Raw genomic sequence first — 20019 nt, 5'->3', positions numbered from 1 at the left:
AGTTTTTGGGGTACCTGGTAACAAGAAAGGGCATCGAGGCCAGCCCAGATCAAATCAAGGCCATCCTAGAGTTAAAGAGCCCAACGTCGGCAAAACAGGTGCAGATGCTAACTGGAAGGGACGCAGCCCTAAATAGATTCATCAGCAGAAGCTCAGACAAATGTAAACCTTTCTTCAACCTGGTGAAGAACGCTACAGACTTCCTATGGACTGAGGAATGTGAGGCCGTTTTGGCCGACCTAAAAAAGTATCTGACCACGGCTCCAGTCCTCTCAACCCCTGAACTTGGAGAAGAACTGTTTTTGTATTTGGCAGTTTCAGAACACACAGTAAGTGCAGTGTTAATCCGAGAGGAAAAGGGGGAGCAAAAGATTGTTTATTATGTAAGCAAAACCTTGGCCGATGTAGAAACAAGGTACCTACCACTAGAGAAATTAATGTTGGCCTTAGTAATGGCTTCAAAGAAGCTGAACCATTACTTTCAAGCGCACAAGATTATAGTGCTAACAGAGCACCCACTGAAGTCCTTGTTACAACAAGGAGACTTAACTAGAAGAATAGCAAGATGGGCAGTGGCCTTAGGCCAGTACGACCTGGAGTTCAGGCCGAGAACAGCAATTAAAGGCCAAGTTTTGGCTGACTTCATGGCCAAATTCACGCCGAAATCCATCGAACATCGGGCTCCGTTGAGCCAAGATGAACGATGTCCAAGCAAACAAGGAGAAGCCCAGCCAAAGGCAAAAGAACAAAGAAAAGAAAAACTCAGACCATGCAGCATTTACATCGGCGATTCTTTTCGCCTATTTGTCGATGGGAGCTCAAACCAGCAAGGAGCGGGGGTAGGAGTAGTGTTAATATCTCCTGATGGGGAGATATTGGAACAGTCTATTCGATTAGGGTTCAAGGCCTCAAATAATGAGGCAGAATACGATGCACTAATTGCAGGACTAAAGCTAGCAGTGGCAGCAGAAGCAAATAAGGTAATAATTTTTTGTGATTCACAACTTATAGTAAATCAAACAACAGGAGAGTTTGCAACCCGAGATGAGAGGATGTCGGCATACGCAAAGGAAGTCATCAGGCTGGCAGCCTTGTTTCGCAACTGCCGACTTCTACAAGTTAGCCGAGATGATAACAGCCACACCGACGCGTTGGCCAACTTGGCAAGTTCAATATAAACTGAAAAAACAAGGACAATAATGATTGACTATTTGTCAAGCTTGAGCATAGAACAGCCGATCACAGAACAAGAAGCAATGTGTGTGGACTTGGGACCAAGCTAGATGGATGCAATTGTTGCATTCTTGAAAGAAGGAAAGCTGCCAGAAGACCATAAAGAAGCACACAAGGTCATATTGAAGTTGGCAAGATTCAATCTGACAGCGAACGGACATCTCTACAGAAGGTCCTTCACTGGACCCCTTTTAAGGTGCGTACACCCTTTGCAGGTTGAAGATTTTCTATATGAAATTCATGAAGGGATTTGTGGAAGCCACGCTGGAGGCAGATCACTAGCTCACAGGGCCATTACCCAGGGGTATTGGTGGCCCTGCATGCAAAAAGATGCAGAAGCCTACGTGAAGAAGTGTGAAAAATGCCAAAGGTTCGCACCTTTGATACACCAACCAGCCGCTAACCTGAACCCTGTATCCAGTCCATGGCCATTTGCCCAATGGAGCATGGATCTCATTGGGCAGTTGCCCCAAGCAACTGGGCAAAGGAAGTACTTGCTGGTAGCAATAGATTACTTCACGAAGTGGATAGAAGCAGAACCTCTTGCCAAAATCCGAGATGTGGATGTCAAGAACTTCATATGGAGAAACATCATCACCAGATTTGGCATTCCAAGAGCAATAATTGCCGACAACGGAACGCAGTTTGACAGCAAAGTCATCAAGAACTTCTGTGCGAAATTCAAGATAAAGAATTACTTTTCAACACCAAGTTTTTCCCAAAGCAATGGACAAGCAGAAGCATCCAGCAAAGTAATTTGGATGGGATAAAGAAGAGGCTGCAAGCAGCAAAAGGGAAGTGGGTAGACGAGTTGCCCAATGTACTATGGGCATATCGGACTACGCCAAGAAGATCAACTGGGGAAACCCCCTTTGCCATGGCTTACGGCAGAAGCAGTCATCCCACTGGAGATCGGCATCCCAGGGATCAGAACCCAGGGAGTAGAGAATGGGACTAATGATATACTTTTAGCCCGAGATCTGGATCTCTTAGAAGAAAGAAGGGAGAAAGTTGCAATTCAGCTCACAGCATACCAGCAACAGCTTGCTAGAACTTACAATAAGAAGGTCAATCCAAGAGATTTTCAGGTCGGTGACCTAGTCCTAAGAAAAGTTGTCGGCAATAAGAAGGATTCCAGAGAGGGCAAGCTTTGCCCAAACTAGGAAGGACCCTACAGAATTACTTCAGTATTGGGCAATGGAGCATACTGGCTTGAAGATAATGAGGGCAAAGCATTACCAAGACCCTGGAACACTTGTAATTTGAAATTTTTCTATCATTAGATGTTCCTTGTTATTTTTTACCGACGTCATCAATAAAATTTTGGCAAAATTCTCCAAAGACTTGTGAATTGATAAAAGATGTATACTATTGTTTCTGAATAATGAGAACCCAAGTGGAACTCAGGTTCACATTGGGGGCAGAGAGAAGACACAAATGCTTAACGCTTGTTGAAATTTGCAGCAATTTACAAGTTGAAGTTAAACCGAGATTATTGTTTATCTTCACTTGTTGAAATTTGTAACAATTTACAAGTTGAAGTTAAGCCGGGATTATTGTTTATTTTCACTTGTTGAAATTTGTAGCAATTTACAAGTTGAAGTTAAGCCGAGATAATTGTTTATCTTCACTTGTTGAAATTTGTAGCAATTTACAAGTTGAAGTTAAACTGAAGTAATGCTTAACGCTTGTTGAAATTTGTAGCAATTTACAAGTTGAAGCTAAGCCGAGATTATTGTTTATCTTCACTTGTTAAAATTTGTAGCAATTTACAAGTTGAAGTTAAGCCGAGATAATTGTTTATCTTCACTTGTTGAAATTTGTAACAATTTACAAGTTGAAGTTAAACTGAAGTAATGCTTAACGCTTGTTGAAATTTGTAGCAATTTACAAGTTGAAGTTAAGCTGAGATTATTGTTTATCTTCACTTGTTGAAATTTGTAGCAATTTACAAGTTGAAGTTAAGCCGAGATAATTGTTTATCTTCACTTGTTGAAATTTGTAGCAATTTACAAGTTGAAGTTAAACTGAAGTAATGCTTATTGCTTGTTAAAATTTGTAGCAATTTACAAGTTGAAGTTAAGCCGAGATTATTGTTTATCTTCACTTGTTGAAATTTGTAGCAATTTACAAGTTGAAGTTAAACCAAGATAATTGTTTATTTTCACTTGTTGAAATTTGTAGCAATTTACAAGTTGAAGTTAAACCGAAGTAATGCTTAACGCTTGTTGAAATTTGTACCAATTTACAAGTTGAAGTTAAGCCGAGATAATTGTTTATCTTCACTTGTTGAAATTTGTAGCAATTTACAAGTTGAAGTTAAGTCGAGATAATTGTTTATCTTCACTTGTTCAAATTTGTAGCAATTTACAAGTTGAAGTTAAGCCAATATATATTGTTTAACGCTTGTGGAAATTTGTAGCAATTTACAAATAGATCATTGTTTAACACTTGTTATAACTTGAGAAAAGTTTATAAAGTTGAGATTAAACCAGTATATGTTTATCCTTTTTGAAATCTATAAGCAACTTACAGGACAGGTACTTGCCGAGGTAAATCGTCAAGTGACATAACCGAGGTGTGTCACCTCGAGAAGATTGCACAAAAAAGGAAGAAGTACAAAAGACATGCAAAATGTTCTAAGTATAGAATGATGCACAAAGCAATAAAGAGAAGACAAGAAAAGAAAAATTATATTCATTCACCAAGAGAAGGGCACATCGGCCATACAAAAAGCATACATTGTTCCAAAAGATAAAGAAGCAACAAAATGCAAGTAAGCAAAAGAAAAACATGAAGCTAAGACTCCTCTCTATCAGTTGGTTAAATTTGAAGATCAGATACTTGTTGAGAAGACATCCCAGCAGCCTTATCCGCCGCTATCTCGGCATCAATTTCTTGCAGAGTTTCTTCAACACTCTTGTCCGCAGAGGAGATGTCGGCTAGTGCATTCTCGGGAACAGCTTCTATGGGAACCTCATCACCTTCCTCATCCTGTGTCAAGTCTAGGACTTGCTCATTCTGGGGAGGGGACTTGGCCCCATCAGCATCCTTGGATTTTCTCACCAAGGCCTGATCCTCATCCTCATCATTTTCCTCGGATTCGGATTCGCCGACATCTTGATTTGGAGGTTGAAATGGAGGGAATGGCAGAGGAATGGCATCAGGTTTTCTTAATGACAAGTCCTCTGGGACGTTAAGTTTCTTCAGAAGGGACATCCAACCAAGGGTAAAACCCTTGTTGCATGCCTCCTTCACTTGTTGTTCGTAAGCATCTGTGACGTCGGCCATGCCTTGGGCATATGCCTTTTCATCAGCATCTTTTATTTCGGCCTCTTTGGTGGCCAAGGCTTCTTGAAGCTCTTTCTCGGCTTGGGCCGTCTTCTCTTCAGCCTCCTTTCTTTGGGACTCAACCACTTTCCTGATAGCCTCAGCAGCCTCAGCCTTCTCTTCGGCATTATTCTGAGCTTTAATTGCAACCTCGGCTTGATCCTCCAGCTTCTTCATTTTTTATTGAAGGCCCTTATTGATCTTTTGGAGAGAAGAGAACTCCTCCTTCATGTCGGCCAGCTTTTGCCGATTTTCAAAGGACTGAACAGAAAAGGAATGGGCATGCTGGATTGCCTGAAAGAACACAAGGCGAAAATTAGCACAAAATTTTCTAAATACAAAACAGAAAGAAAAAAATTACCAAGAAGAAGACACTTACTTGAACGGAGCGTTGAAGTATCAACACATAATTCTCGTACTCGCTCAACTCGGCGTTGCGGTTAAGATCGCCGGGAAGGAGCAGAGTTGTGCTGAGGGCTACGCCGACATTGATGTCGTCGGCATTGTCAGTAGCCAAGACTGGCTTGTCCTCCAGAGTAATTTTTGGGGACCAGGGGGCATTGCTCTTCTTGGATCCCGAAGTCGTAGCGGAAGAAGACCTCGGCTTTTTGGATTTTGGAGACTCTGATGGCTGGGTTTCCAAGCGCCTCTTCCTAGCAGAGGGTTGAGGTTTGTCACTCTCAGCCAACCTTGATATAGGCAGAGCATCCTCAGACTCAGTCTGAGTAATTTTAGCCTTTGGTTGGGCCTTCTTAATTCTTTTTGGCTTAGGTGGAGGAAGGGTTTGTGCTGGTTGATCGTCAACCAATGATGGAATGCTGGCTAGAAGATCTTTTGCAACTAGCTTTGCACAACCCATCTCGGCAGTAGAAACTGTTTGACGTCGGCGGCGGCGCTGTGAAATTGGAACCAAGTATGGAGCTGAAGTAGACAGTTGCTCAGCCGGATCAGAAGTTGACCCCTGGTATGTCCGAGATATGGATGCGATCTGTGGAGTAGTGGCAGAAGGTGGAGAGAGGCTTTTCTTCTTCCTCTTAGGGACGTCGGGCAAAGTTGACTTATAAGTTGGGATAAAATTGAGGAGCAGAGGCGCCTTTCTTTTGTGGATTGGCAAGTCCAGAAATTTCTTCAAATCCTTGCTGGGAACAAAGGATTGACGAAAATTTTTTGGTGGCTGACGAACAGCTGCAAGAAGAACAGACGTCAGAAACAGACAAAGTATTTAAGACTTCGAAAGAAAACAGGCAAGGCTGAATATTGGGCTCTTACCCTTGCCCTCTAAAACTGAACGAGGAAGAGGGTAGAGATGGATATCCTCGTCTGGAGCAAACTCCCAATTTCCCGAGGTAATGAAATAGTCATCTCCAGCCCCCTTTGTTGGAGTCTGGGAGGTCGGCTACGATTTTGAATTTTGTAGACCTCGGCTTAAGGTAATAAATGTAGCCTTTTTCTTTCAAATTAACGGCACACATGGTACAGCAGTACTGGATATCGGCTAGGGTGATCCTAACGTTTTCCTGTTTAGCTAAGGCAATAATGCCATGGATCACTCGATAAGAGTTAATGGCCAATTGCATGGGGTTCAACTTGTAGTAATGAAGAATCTCGCGAAAAAGGATGTAAAGTGGGAACCGGAGTCCACACTCGATAAAGGCAACCACAGGGAAGGGCATGGAGTTTTCTGTAGGCATGATGGAGTCATCATCCCCAGCCAACCTCAGATTGACATCGGCTGGGATTTCAAACTCTTGCCTAAAAAATTCCAACTTAGAGGGGGTGTTTACCCGATGTTCCCACATACCCATGATGTCGGGATAACTAAAGGTATTGGGTTTCAATAAGAAGATGGTTCAAATAGGGTTATTGGGACCTCGGCAAAAAACCTAGGTTTTAGTTGATGAAGAAATTTGAAAGGATGTTTCAGTTTTGCCCTAAAATGTGGGTTCTACAAACAAATCCCAAACCTAAAGCTATGGAGATGAAGATCAAAGGCACAGATCTGGAAAAGACACAAAAAACAGAAAACAAATACGAAGTTTCAGAATCAAGAACAGAGATGGACTATCAAGAACATGAAGAATACAAAGGGTTGAAGGCCAAGAACAGTGGCAAGGCGTGCAAGAAGAACTATGAACAGTACATGTATTCAAGGCATAAGCAAAAAGTGAAATCAACGCATTCAGATGTATGATTCACAAATTCATTATTTGAGCAAGGCAATAGTAAACAAGAAATTCCAGAAAAGATCAAGAACTGGAATAAGAAGAAAACAGTTGCTTACCAGAAAATATGAAGCCGGTATGAAGATTGCCGAAGTCAGACGACAGTTACAAATGTAACAAGGACTACGAAAGAAAGTTCAGTCCGTCCAAACAAACACACCCTTTGTGTCTTGGGAAGCCTAAAAGAAAGTTTTGTTTTTCTTCCTAATAATGGTCAAAATTACTATTTTTTTAAAATAAAAAAGAAAGAAAATAAAAATGACTTAACAGAGTCGTAAATCTTTGGCCAATCAAAATTTAGTATATGTTACTGTGGGGATATATTTTCTGAGTACCAACACGTGGCAGGTGACGCCGACGTGTCAGCCGAGGTGCCACGTGTCCTGGTCATGACGCCGAGGTGATCTCGGCAAGGCCAAGGTTATCTCCGAAGATATCGGAATCCGAGATAAGAAGATAAAAGATAAGGGACAAGAGTCCTAGAATAAAAAGGAGATTTAGCCAAGATAAGGATAAAGCTCTTAGAGAGTTTATCTTTATCTCTTAAAGAGTCCAAGGTAAGTACTGAACAGGAATTCATAGAAGTCAGGCTTCTATTGGGATTTGGATTGAGGTAACTATAAAAGAGAGGCACCCCCGTGGATCTAAGGTACGCAATTGATGCTTTGAGCAGTAAGTTTAGCACTTGATTATCTTTGAGAGATATACTGACTTGATCGTCGGAGTGCCCCCGAGTGGAAGAGCCACCGCCGGAGCCTTTTCTTTCTGTTACAGGTTAACTGAAGCCATCTATTCTGCCAATGCTCTCTAGCTAATTACTAAACGGTCAGTATGGTCAGAAAATTACTCACACAGTTATTGATTATTTTACAACACTAAACATACACGTGGGAACATTGTTAAATGGAGTTTACATGAAAAATTTATACACAACCAAACAGAGTTTCAAATTCAAACATAGTTTCTAAAATAGTAAGCAAACAAAAATGTCAAACACCACTTGGAACTCACATACGATCAAGGGCACAGCGAAGTGTCTCCTGCCATATCGGATCTAAAATGTTAAAGCCTTGATGAAAAAGAAAAAGAAATGAGAATCTGATATAATTTACAAATAAGAGGACTTACAAGTTCCTTCTCAAGTTTGACTGCATCCTCTTTGTAAGAAGCAAGTGTAGCCTAAAAATGTGCACTGTCCTCCTTGAGCCTTGCAATGTCTTGTTGAATGTGTAAAACTTCAGTCAAATTACTAGAGCTGAACGGTTGTAGAATCTGTACAACAAAATATAAAATGAGGAGGATTATAGAGCAGGTGATGGAGGGAGTTTCGAGAGTAATATTCAGCAATGTAAGATCATTTACTAATTAAAATTATGATTCTAAAAGTTCAGACACTTTTACTGATCAAAATAACAGAATCAAGATCCTTACCATTTCCTCTTTTTCCATCCTGAAACTACCAGAAGAAAACAAGAAAATTAATCAGAAAACAAAAATAAGAACAATTTTCTTCTATCTAACAAAGTTACAAAATCTCTCTTAAGGAATGTGCGACTACTTGTAATTATATCAAGCAACTATGAAATCTTATTTGTTTAAAAGGAAAATTATACTTGTACCAACCAACCGACCAAACCAAGCCTTAAATCTTATTAAATTGGATCAGCTAAATGAATCATTCTTCTCCACTCAACTTTATCAACAGCTATTTGGTATGGAAAATTATACTTGTCTTCCCTATAATTTGCCTCCTATGTCAATTTGGTCCCTATTATTCCAATTGTATCAATTTTGACCTGTAATTTTTCATATTGTATCAATTCAGTTCAATTGATAACATTAATTAAGAAATTGGACAAAAATTAAGGGCTAAATGCTCTGTTCAAAAGGGAATGGATCATTTTAAATTGGGTGTCAACCCCTCGATCACTTTGAGAAGAGTGAATTAAGTATTTTGCCCCTTCATTTCAATCAAATTTCTTCATTAATGTTATCAATTGGATTAAACTAACACTACGTGAAAAGTGAAAAATTCAAGGGTAAAATTGATGCAATTAGAATTATAAGGAACAAATTAATACAAGAGGCAAACTACAAGGACTACAAGTATAATTTGCCATTCTTTAAAATATGTAAATCAATAGTGAACAAAAATCAAATAAACTAGGTTTTAACTTATACATACTTATTCTTTGGATCATCTATATTCATAAATACTGATAAATAAAGATAGTTACATCAGATTAAGACTTAAGCTGACAATTTGCATTCATCCCAACGTTTTGCACCAACAACTCATCATAACATCAAATCCTTGAATTTCAGGAATAATTGAAGTCAGCACTAAGTGCATATCTTTTTGTACCAAATCACAAAACAAACCTACAATAATGTCTCCATTAACACAAAAAACCAAATGAATGCTGGTAAAATGAGAACAGCTTTGTAAAGGAAAACATTCTTGCCATGCTCCAAAATTCTCGTGTCTTGGCAAGCCAGTGGCCACAAAAAATCTAGTATAAGTTGGGCTTTACCTTTATAATCTACTCATCTAGGAGTTGTAAAGGTTGAGTCCAGGACAAGGGAATACATTGCAAATAATGCTTCTATAAAAGTATCTTGCAACTCTGAAGGTTCTCAAGTTTGGACGTACCATGATTGAAATGAATGTAATAATAAGCATATATATTTTGTAGAAGAATGATTTTATTGGAGGGGAAATCTATGCTGTGCACCCCTAAAAAAGGGCACATCATAAAAAAGTTACGACTTTTTGTGGTGGAAGTTACAAATGTTTGTGGTGTGTTATGTCAATTTGAGATAAAAATTACTCCAGAAGATATACTTTTTGTGGTGAGCAAAACATTATACTTTTCGTGATGAGAAAAGTTATGTCATTTTCTGGTTTATGTCACAAAATATGTGGGTTGTTATGAAGGGCATACCATATGCACCCTTTTAAGGGTGCACGTAGTAGCGTCTCCCTTATTGGAGAACACTTCATAATTTGAATAAAATTTATAGGATATTGTTAAAGTTGAAAAATAGGAAGGCGTGGACAAAATTTTGACAATATAGTACTTCTATTCTATCTGTGTAAATGCACTGGTTTGAAGTATTCTTGCAACCATAATGTATATGACCTTCAAGCAGAAAACAAATCTCTATGCCACTCCAAACACGTGGTTGGAAGTGGATTTTGTTTTCCATTGTAGAGAAGTCAATTTTGACAGAGTTAGAGGGAAACAATAAGTAGTCAGTTTTAAATAATTAAGGTTGTTGTTGGGACTCGGGATCAAGAAAGAACAAAGGAAGATTTCATGCTAAAATATAGAAAACATCATGTTTTAATTGAAATTAAAATTTCTATTAAAAAAATTCTATGATATGAACGATATGTCATTCAGTTACAAGAATTAATTTTGATGAGTATTACCTGTGTGGTTCAAGGCCAGATTCGTGAAGTCTAGACTTAATATCTTCTATAGCATGCAGGAAGTGGTTCATTGTTACTTTGGCATCCTTCCGGACGTGCTTCACTAGTCCCCTCTCCCCTGCCTGGACCACAACATATGAATGTACACGAGTGACTAGAGATGCAATAGCAGATCCACTACAGCCATCCATCCTGTAAGCTATGCAAACAAGCACATACACAATCTCATTACATAAATGATGAATTGATGTTTCCACGTACACAACAATATTGCTCAAACAACTTACAAATTTCTTGAATATTCACATCTTCATCGAGTACAAAAGCTTGTCTCATGTTCCTTGTGTTGATATCCAAAATTTGCAAGCACCCTCCCTCATCTGAGTACTCTAATTTGACATGTAGTTCAGTTCTACCTTCCCTACAAGTAAATACAATAAACTAAATTTCTATTTTTTATTGAGTTAGAAAAATGTGAAGTTAATGAATACCTATTTTAATATATATATATATATATATCTATTTGTTTGGTTACCCATAAAAGATAAATATGTATAAATAACTCCATTTTTCTTTATTTGATAAATTCAAATTTTGAAAAACATTAGAGTTCAAAAGATGTGAGATATTGTTGAAAAAGAATAAAAAAATCAACAAAGAACAACACAAGGGATAGAATGTTACCTCAGTAGGGCTTCATCAATGAGCTCCTTTCTATTTGTGGTAGCAATAATAAAAATGTTGTTCAATACTTTCATGCCATCAATCTGAAAGGCGTGCAAATTTTCAAGTATTGCCTAGTCAAGGAGAAACAATAAAAAGGAAAAATTGAAAAAAGAAATATGAAAGATATTGACCATTGTTAGTAGTTGGTTTACAAGCCTATCATCTATATGGTGTTGTCCCATAGCTACCCCTCTTTTCTGCAAAAAAAAAAAAAAAAAAAAAAAAAACCAAAAACATATTTAAGACATGATTTATAATATAGATATGGAACCCAAAAACACCATTCTCACTCTCTCGTAATGGTTATGATTACTATTCTCATTGTTGTGTCCTCTGCCCTATATTTATGTTGCAAACTTGTCACAAATTGCCTTTCTAAGCCACTCAAGCTTGGTTTAGAGGGTTCTTCCACCTATTGTCAATCAGTTTTTGGTTGGATGCCTCCAGTATTTTTAACATGGTATTAGAATTGAGTCTTAAGTGATCTATTGTGGGCCAAGTCTCCACTCTAGGTGTCTTTATTTGGTTTCTCTAATTTCCACTTGCAGTTGGACCGCATGTTCAGGAAGTGTTAAAATTCGACCTCATGTTCGAGAAATGTTACAGACTTGTCCCAAATCGCCTCTCTAAATCACCAAAGCTTGATTCATATTGTCAAGAGGGCCCCTTCACCTATTGCCAATTGATTTTGGGATGGATGCCTCCAATATTCCAACAATTTACAAGAAGATTGTGCTTTATAAAGAATCTTAGGACTTGCACAAAACTCCTAAAATTCTTTTTTTTACCTCCACAAGCGACTGTGCCGCATGTGCAAAAGTGTTCAGGACTTGTCACACATCATTTCTCTAAGTCACTCAAGCTTGGTTCGTATAGTCTATAGGGCCCTTTCACCTATTACCATTCAATTTTTGGTTAAATGCCTCCGATATTATAATAAAATACAACAAGATTGTGCTTAATAAAGAATCTTAGGGATTGCACAAAACTCTTTAATTCTTTTTAGTCTACCATTGCTTCATGCTTTATTTTGTTAAGAATCTTTCCTACCTCCTAGAATTATGAAGGAAATTGAAGTTTTATATGTGGTTGTGTGGGTGATTTGAGGCTACATGAGCTAGTAAAGGAGCTTTCTGGGAAGAATGTTAGATTCTGAGATGACACTAGGTCATCGGATACTAGCTAAGTGAAAACAAAGATAGCCTTGGGAAAGGAAAGAGTGAGGGAGTTGTTATAGAGGTCTAAAAGTGGAAAACCAAAACTATAAGCAAGAGATGGAGATGGAGATGGAGATGGAGATGGAGATGGAGATGGTTACATCACCTTCATGCATGGAAGTGGAGGCTATATTTATAGAAGGATTAGGCTATATTGGCCAATTCACCTAGTGGCTGGAATGGTGGTCACACTTGCTCGGATATGAAGCAATCACTTGTCTTTATCATGTTCTAGACTTGTCTTCATGTCGAGATCTCTCTAAGGTCGGTCAAGTGCAAATCCCTTCAACAAGAATAGGATGCAACATCTTCACAAATCTTCAATTCCAATAAACCAAGTCCAAAATCCCTAACAAGCTCACACGAGAGTTGTTAGTTCACTGGGGTGGCACCAAACCCAAAGGTATCCCTAGGCTCTTCTATTGATCTAGACTGTCATGAGTGTATTAGGGTGATGGGAAAACAAGTGTAGAATCATATTAAGAGATGTACGTTTAGATGCAAACTTGGCTTGCCCAAGGGGGCCCAAGTGGATATGAGCGTGCCAACGTGAAGAGCCCTTAATCTTGGAAGGAAGGCCAAGTGCACCTACAAGGCTCCTTGAAGATAGCCTCCTTCAATTTTAATATGAGAGATGCCACACCGTGCGGTATGCAGAGGTTTTGGGATAAAGGGATCATATACTCGATACAACTATCTTGGAGAAGTTATTAAGTACATGCAGATGTGATGATCACCTAAGGTCAGTCAAATGCTTCCTATATGACAATTTACTTTTTATGTACAAAACAATTGAGCACCTATTATTTAGGAACTACTTTTTAAAAAAAGGTTTTTGGATGACCAATACCTTTGGGGTCTTTGGATAAGATACACTGCCCCTCTTACCCATTGTTTTCTAAATTCAAGACTTTTAATCATGAGCAACCTTTTTCATATAGAGTAGCATTTTGATGTTGACTGTTCACACCAATTAAAGCATAGGTTTTGTTTAAACCAATAAAAAATTTAGAAGTGGATAACAAGGAGAATTGCAAATAATAGAGCATAGAAAATAATGTCAAAATAATGCTAATTAATCTGGATTATGCACTCAATGGTGAATGCTTGTCTTAGAAAAGCATATTGATGTAGAAGCGTGAAACTTGAGCCTTGTATCTTATCTTATTCTCAATGTTTCAAAAGATGAGTTACAAACTTACATTACATTCACTAAGTCTGGAGTACAGATCACTACTACCAAAAAGGAATAAAAAATAAAAAGACATCCCACAAGCAACAAATTGGCCAGGTTATGAAATGGGAATGGAATGGAGGAGTAGAACATATAATACATGCAAATACAAGGAAACCAAAATGATGTAAAACCTTAATAGGGAACAAAGACTTGAATTATGTAGAAAACCTAAATCTGGTATTGTGAAATTCACATATGTACAAAACAAATTGCAGGTTGCACAACTAATAGCACTCAGAAGGAGCAAATGTTGTACATGTGCTCACCTTAGCAATCGAATCAATTTCATCAAATATGATGATATGTAGGTCACTTTTAGCTCATGAAAGAAAAGATTAAAATAATCTCAATATGAGTATGAATGAACTGCACAATGAAGTGAATTTACAATGAAGATATGAACTGTGCGTCTTTACCATATCTGTTTTCATCCTCATTGGCTGCTTCAAAGAGTGACCTTATTTTCCTCTCCGATACACCTTGGAATGCATTTAACACATCCGGTCCATGTATAATCTGCATTAATGGGAGAAGAAAAAGAAGTGTCAGAATAAGATAAACAAATAGGGAGAGAGAGAGAGAGAGAGACCAGGGGCTCTTTTGCATTTAGTAATTTGCAAATGTTTCGTGCTATCAATGTTTTTCCAGAACCTGGTGGACCATATAGTAGCATGCCTCTTATATGCTTCAAATTAAACCTAGCACAAGAAAGTCAATAGTTAATAACCAAAGCTAAGAAGCGCAAACATGGACACAAGATACACTGACATATTAATTTTTAAAAAGTGCAGCATAACACTAATATCTAAAGTTTAAAATAAGGATTAATAATATGTATCCTCTAAGTAATTGTTCAAACTTATAATATGTTTCATGTGTCTAATTGATAAACATGTATGCCCCCCCAAATGTGCAAAGCGTCTTTGAGCCTAAAAAAATAAATAAATAAATTATATGACACATTAGGACACTTTCTACAAGTATCCCTTCACAACTTTATATTGATTTCAATACAGTTGCATTACAATTCTACCACAGCCTACTAACAACCAAGTTAACAATTACTAATCATTCTTTTACAGGAGTTGTTACAATGAGCACTTTTAGAAAGAGACATATTGTATGCACCTACCACAACATACGTAACATAACCATAACATTTCGTGACAAACACCAAAAAAATGTGTAACTTTTCTCACCAAAATGATTTGTAACATTTCTCACCAAAAATAGTCCATAATATTTACACCACACCGTTCATAACATAATCACAACATTCAAAACATATCCACAATGGTTAGTAACTTTCACTTTATATTCACTATTCCTAACTTTTACCACAAAGTGGTTCACCACAAAAATTCATAGCTTTTTTTAATGATAGAGAGTGTGCCTAGTAGCATTTTCCTTCTTTTATAGCAATACAATTTCTATACATTTCAAAACCTCATGCAAACAAACAAACTTTTGGGAGGAACAACTAACCGGTAATGCTAGTGAGTTTGAAAAAGCAATTTAAAAAATTATCAAAAAAAGAAGTATGTGAACTGTATGAGGGGGTTCAAGAACGTTGTTGGAAAATTCGAAGATCTTCGAAAATCTTTGAAGAAAATTCGAATTCTCTAGAAATGATGAGAGGCTTAGATTCTTCAACAGTCATAACTAGGAACACAATACCAAAAAGATGATGGAGATGAGAGATTGGGTGAAGAAGAAGGCAAAGTAATTAGAGAGAGAAAAATGGCAACGCTCTCCCATGGATCTCCCACTTTCACAAGAATGTCGTTAGAAAATTCAAAGGTCTTCAAAGATCTTTGAAGAAAACTCAAATTCTCTATAAATGATGAGAGGCTTAGATTCTTCTATAGTCATAACTAAGAACTCAAAAGCAAAGAGATGATGGAGATAAGAGATTGGGTGAAGAAGAATGCAAAGTAGTTAGAGAGAGAATAATGGCAAGGCCCTCACATGGATCTCCCACTTTCACTCTCAAGGTAGATAATGGAGAAGGGAAATCAATTCTTTCCCAAAAGTTGCCTCTCCAAAATCCATCCCTTGTAAAAGCTATGGGTGGGTGCTATTTATAAGCACCTTATGATGTAGGATGGAGCCCATGTGCAAGGCACATGGGGAATATTCTCTCTAACCACCTTGTCTAAAGAGATGACCTCTCCGAGGATGGGAAAAACCCTAAAGAGGAGATTAACCTCTCGACGAACCCTTCTTCTTAGCCACACCTAACCAATGATCCCCAATCATCCCAAAGGGTCAGGGGTAGTCTAAGAGGACGTCCTGCCGCAGAAAGGTCAAGGGTAGTTCAAGAGAACGCCCTGCCACAAATATTGCCGAGTGTCAGGGACCCCCTAGATCGTGCTACCTTGACCCGGGTATAGGCTAGTTTAATCGAAGAGTGAATTTATCTCCACTCACCGTTCTCGGGATCAGGTCCTTTGTTCGGACTCCATTACGCCCATAGTTCTGGTGCGTAGATCCTAGAAAGCTCCGAGCCTGCAAGTGTTATGGGACTCATTAATGAAGCGGCTTCTAGATTGCGTCTGAATTCGTTCGAAGCCAAGTGCTTTAGATCTCTAGGTTCATGGATCCAAACCCTTTCGAGTCCGAGCTCAAATAGGTCTTTAGGTTCGTGGTTCCGAACCCTTTCAAGACTAAGCCAATACCTCGGAGACTGGATCTCCTCCGAGGGTTTCATCTCTTTTGAAAGTAATGGTTAACCTCTTTGGATGCCCGAATGATCTGGGCCTCCTCAGATGGGCTTGTTGGACTCTCTTTAGAGATATCTGCTTGATGGGTCTTCTTCGGCCCAATTTGTTGGTTTTCTCGTGAGCCCGTTCAATAGATTTCACTTGGGCCCATTTGGCAATAATTTCTTCAAGCTCACCAATTTTTGGGCTTCCGATAGGGCTTCGATTGGGCCCAATTAATTAGTGGGCTCAAGTTAACTCCTCTTACATGAACTAGTGACCACATCACACAAAGTGTGAATCTGCACCACACATTTATTTACTTATTTATTGTTTTGTACAATTTAAATAAAAAGAAAAAAAAGGTACTCATATAAGTCTCTTTTGATAGAAATTGATTCTCTCTAGTAAGGCTGGAAGCCTCTATTTTAGGGAAAATAGATGAATATCAATTTGGATTATAATTTGAATGAATAGTTGAATTACCAAAGGAAATATTATACCTCTTTGCTTGAGAAGGAGAAACCATCCGTCAGCCAAATGCTGACTGTAGTATTTGAGCAAATTGGGAAGTCATACCTCCAATGCCAAGTGATAGTTGTTCTTCTTTCAGTGATTCCATATTGAAGTTTTCCCTAAATATGCTTTTAAATGTTTCAGCTCCGTGGATTAGGGTACCCTGTGATCAACCATGCCAACAACTTTTAAAATTCACAAATCATATTGACAGATAGTAGATAGATACATATCACTGGTAAGAAAGTAGCTAATAATCACCGTATTGGTTTAGTAAAAAAAATTTCTCTTCACGGTATAGTTATCACTTAAACAACATGGTATTAAATTTTTTATTATTTAAATTTATTATTAATTATCTAAATTGTATATATATTTCATGTGTCACCCATTAATTAGGCTTAAATTATAGGCCAATTTTGTGAAGTGGTTTATTCATTTATTTATTATTATTATTTTTTAAATGTGTAAAAAAATAAAGAGATTATGTAGCTTAAATAAGCTAATAAGTTAATTCTTTTTAGTTGCCAAAATAGGCTTATGTACACACTTTTCAAATGATTGTACTGTATACACTTTATAATTAAATAAAAAATTTACATAATTTCATATTTTTTTAGTCATAACTAAAAAAGAAAAAAAATGTCATAACTAAACCTAACGTGGAACATAACTAAAGAAAACATGAGTTATAACTAAAATAATGTCATAATTAAAAATAAAAAAAATTTAATCGTAACTAAAGAAGAAAATGACATAATTAATGGTGTATATGGTACACTATTTTTAAGGTGTGCATATTAGAATTTTCATATAATAATACATAACTTGTCAAAAAACAATTATATGTTGAAATCAATCTATTAGTCTATTTCTTGAAATCACCATATTTCTTGAAATCACCAAATTTGTCATTCAACACTCTATCGATTGAATATCACACATTTTTCTATCTCACCTACTGCCACTGGCCGCTAGTCACTATCACCGGTAACTTTTCTCGCAATTTTTCTGGTCAATTTTTCTACGAAATTTTCAACATGTCTTTATCACAAAATAAAATTTTATCTTGGATCAAATGTTTTATACTTTATCTAAATAAGGTTTTTTACCAATTTTCTCTAATAATAAGTGGTCATGCGGGTGTTAAATTTGTAAAATATAAAATTTAATTTTAATTGAAGTATATATGTTTATTATTATTCAAGTGATAAAAAAAATATTATTTTCTAAATCAAAAGTTTTGGGTTCTAATTCACTGGGATTGTGTTTGTTACAACTTAAAAAATAATAATTATAACTTATTTTTATTTAGAAATTTATACCAGTCTATTTAATATAACTTTTACTTATAATTTATTGGGTAGACATAGATTTAAAAAAAAAAAAAAAAAGCTAATTATCTAAAAGGGAGGGGGGATGTACTTTTAACGCACTATTGTGTCAATATGATAGGAAATTTTCACTTTAGAATAGTATAAATAGATATAGATAATAATAGAGAAATGAATGTGTCAGAGACATGGAGACAAACACAAAAGTGCAAGTGACAATGAATGAATGTGTGATTTATTTACCAGTGATTGTGTTAGGACTTCAACTATCACTTTCGTGCGCTTTCGGATCATCCCCTGCTTTGTGCTCCTCAGAGATTCACTCCCCTCATTCTCACCGAGAGAAATTTCCACGACACTGCATGCATATGAGCTTCCTTTATATGCAAATACCACCCTCTGATATTCAGTAAAAACCTGCACAATCCAAAAAGTGATCAATTTCAGTAAAAACTAGTGCCTCTGCATCAACTAATCACTACTACTAGAAAAAATTCCCTCAAAAAACACCTGATGATGGAATGTGTTTCTAAATTCTCTCCCCAGGGTAGAAGTCGTTATCTGCAGAAAAATGAAATTTAATCAATATAATTACTTCAAAAGTTCTGCTGTTAAACTAGATTCATTTTAGATGTTGGTTATATATGGAATTGCATACCATTTGAGTTGGCGTTGAACTTTCCGGAAGTAATTCTACCATGATTCTCAATACATTTACATCAAACCCATTAGGAGGAGGAGCAAACCTATAAAAATAAAATCAAAACAACTGCAGAATTGATTATGTATGTAGGCTATGGAGCAGCAGCACAACACAACAGTAGATTGTACTTACACTTGCAAAAGGATGGTGTGCCCCAATGAAACATCAAGAGATTTGCAATGCTCTGGATTTAGAGATATGTGGCCCTTTGCTACCTTCTCATCCTCTGTATTCTTTATTAGTTAAGGTATATACTAGCAAAATTACCCAAAATTTAAAACAAAAACAGAGAAGAGCTAATAAAACAAAACCAAATCTTTTTGTGTCTTTTGGAATCTGAACTAATGCAAGAATTAAGTAATTGAAAACTTCACTCTTTGGAGGATATTGGATGCTAAATACATTCTTGCCATTGAAAAGAGCAAGATAGAGCTTTTTCTTCTTCTGGATTGTAATGAAAGGCCATGGAGGTCCTCGTCGAAGGCTCACAGCAAATTGGCAAGTGTCGTCTGGACAACAGTAGCATAAATTAGTGATACACTGCTCCAAACTAGGATGTTCTACAACAACAAATGGAGCACTACTACTCGAAGCCATGGACGATGAAGAGAATGGCATGCACTCTTTCCTTGGGATATAATGTATAGAATACTAGTGATTACTTGATAGAACGAGATAACTAATGCCCACTGGCCTCGGGATATAATATATAGAAAACGGGTGATTACTTGATAGAAAGCGATAACTAATGCCCACTGCAGCGTTTAAATTCACATAAGACAACAAATGGACACGTATCCTGTTCCCATAGGCTAATGGAACATAAAGTCAAGAGAACTAAGTTTTGATTTAAAATTAAAAAGTGGAATATAAAGTACATAAAAATCAAGTGTTAAAAGTATTGTTCGACAAATCAATGGGTTCTTTTTAGTCCACATTTCACCACTTATGTGGGTTGCTTTCTAGTCCACATTTCACCGCCTATGTGGGTTTTTTTCTAGTCTACACGTCGGATTGCTTTCTAATCTACATTTCACCACCTATGTGGGTTGCTTTCTAATCCACATTTCACCGCCTATGTGGGTTTCTTTCTTGTCTACATGTCGGATTGCTTTCTAATCTACATTTCACCACCTATGTGGGTTGCTTTCTAATCCACATTTCACCGCCTATGTGGGTTTTTTTCTGGTCTACACGTCGGATTGCTTTCTAATCTACATTTCACCACCTATGTGGGTTGCTTTCTAATCCACATTTCACCGCCTATGTGGGTTTCTTTCTGGTCTACATTTTGGATTGCTTTCTAATCTACATTTCACCACCTATGTGGGTTGCTTTCTAATCCACGTTTCACCGCCTATGT

The 20019-nt window shown here is 37.2% G+C and overlaps 1 long non-coding RNA gene across 1 annotated transcript; it reads right to left on the bottom strand.

Moving 5' to 3' along the window:
• Positions 1-18220: 18220 nt before the first annotated feature.
• Positions 18221-18733, bottom strand: LOC114309770 (uncharacterized). Its single transcript, XR_014363265.1, has 3 exons — positions 18612-18733; positions 18464-18514; positions 18221-18370 (listed from the first exon to the last, which is right to left on the bottom strand). It is a non-coding gene; the product is annotated as an uncharacterized LOC114309770 (long non-coding RNA).
• Positions 18734-20019: the final 1286 nt, after the last annotated feature.

Source organism: Camellia sinensis, chromosome 3, assembly GCF_055761805.1.
Source record: "Camellia sinensis isolate YWXY chromosome 3, ASM5576180v1, whole genome shotgun sequence".
Classification (NCBI taxonomy): Eukaryota; Viridiplantae; Streptophyta; class Magnoliopsida; order Ericales; family Theaceae; genus Camellia; species Camellia sinensis.
Note: the sequence above shows the minus strand (reverse complement) of the source record. Positions and strands in the feature narration are given on the sequence as shown.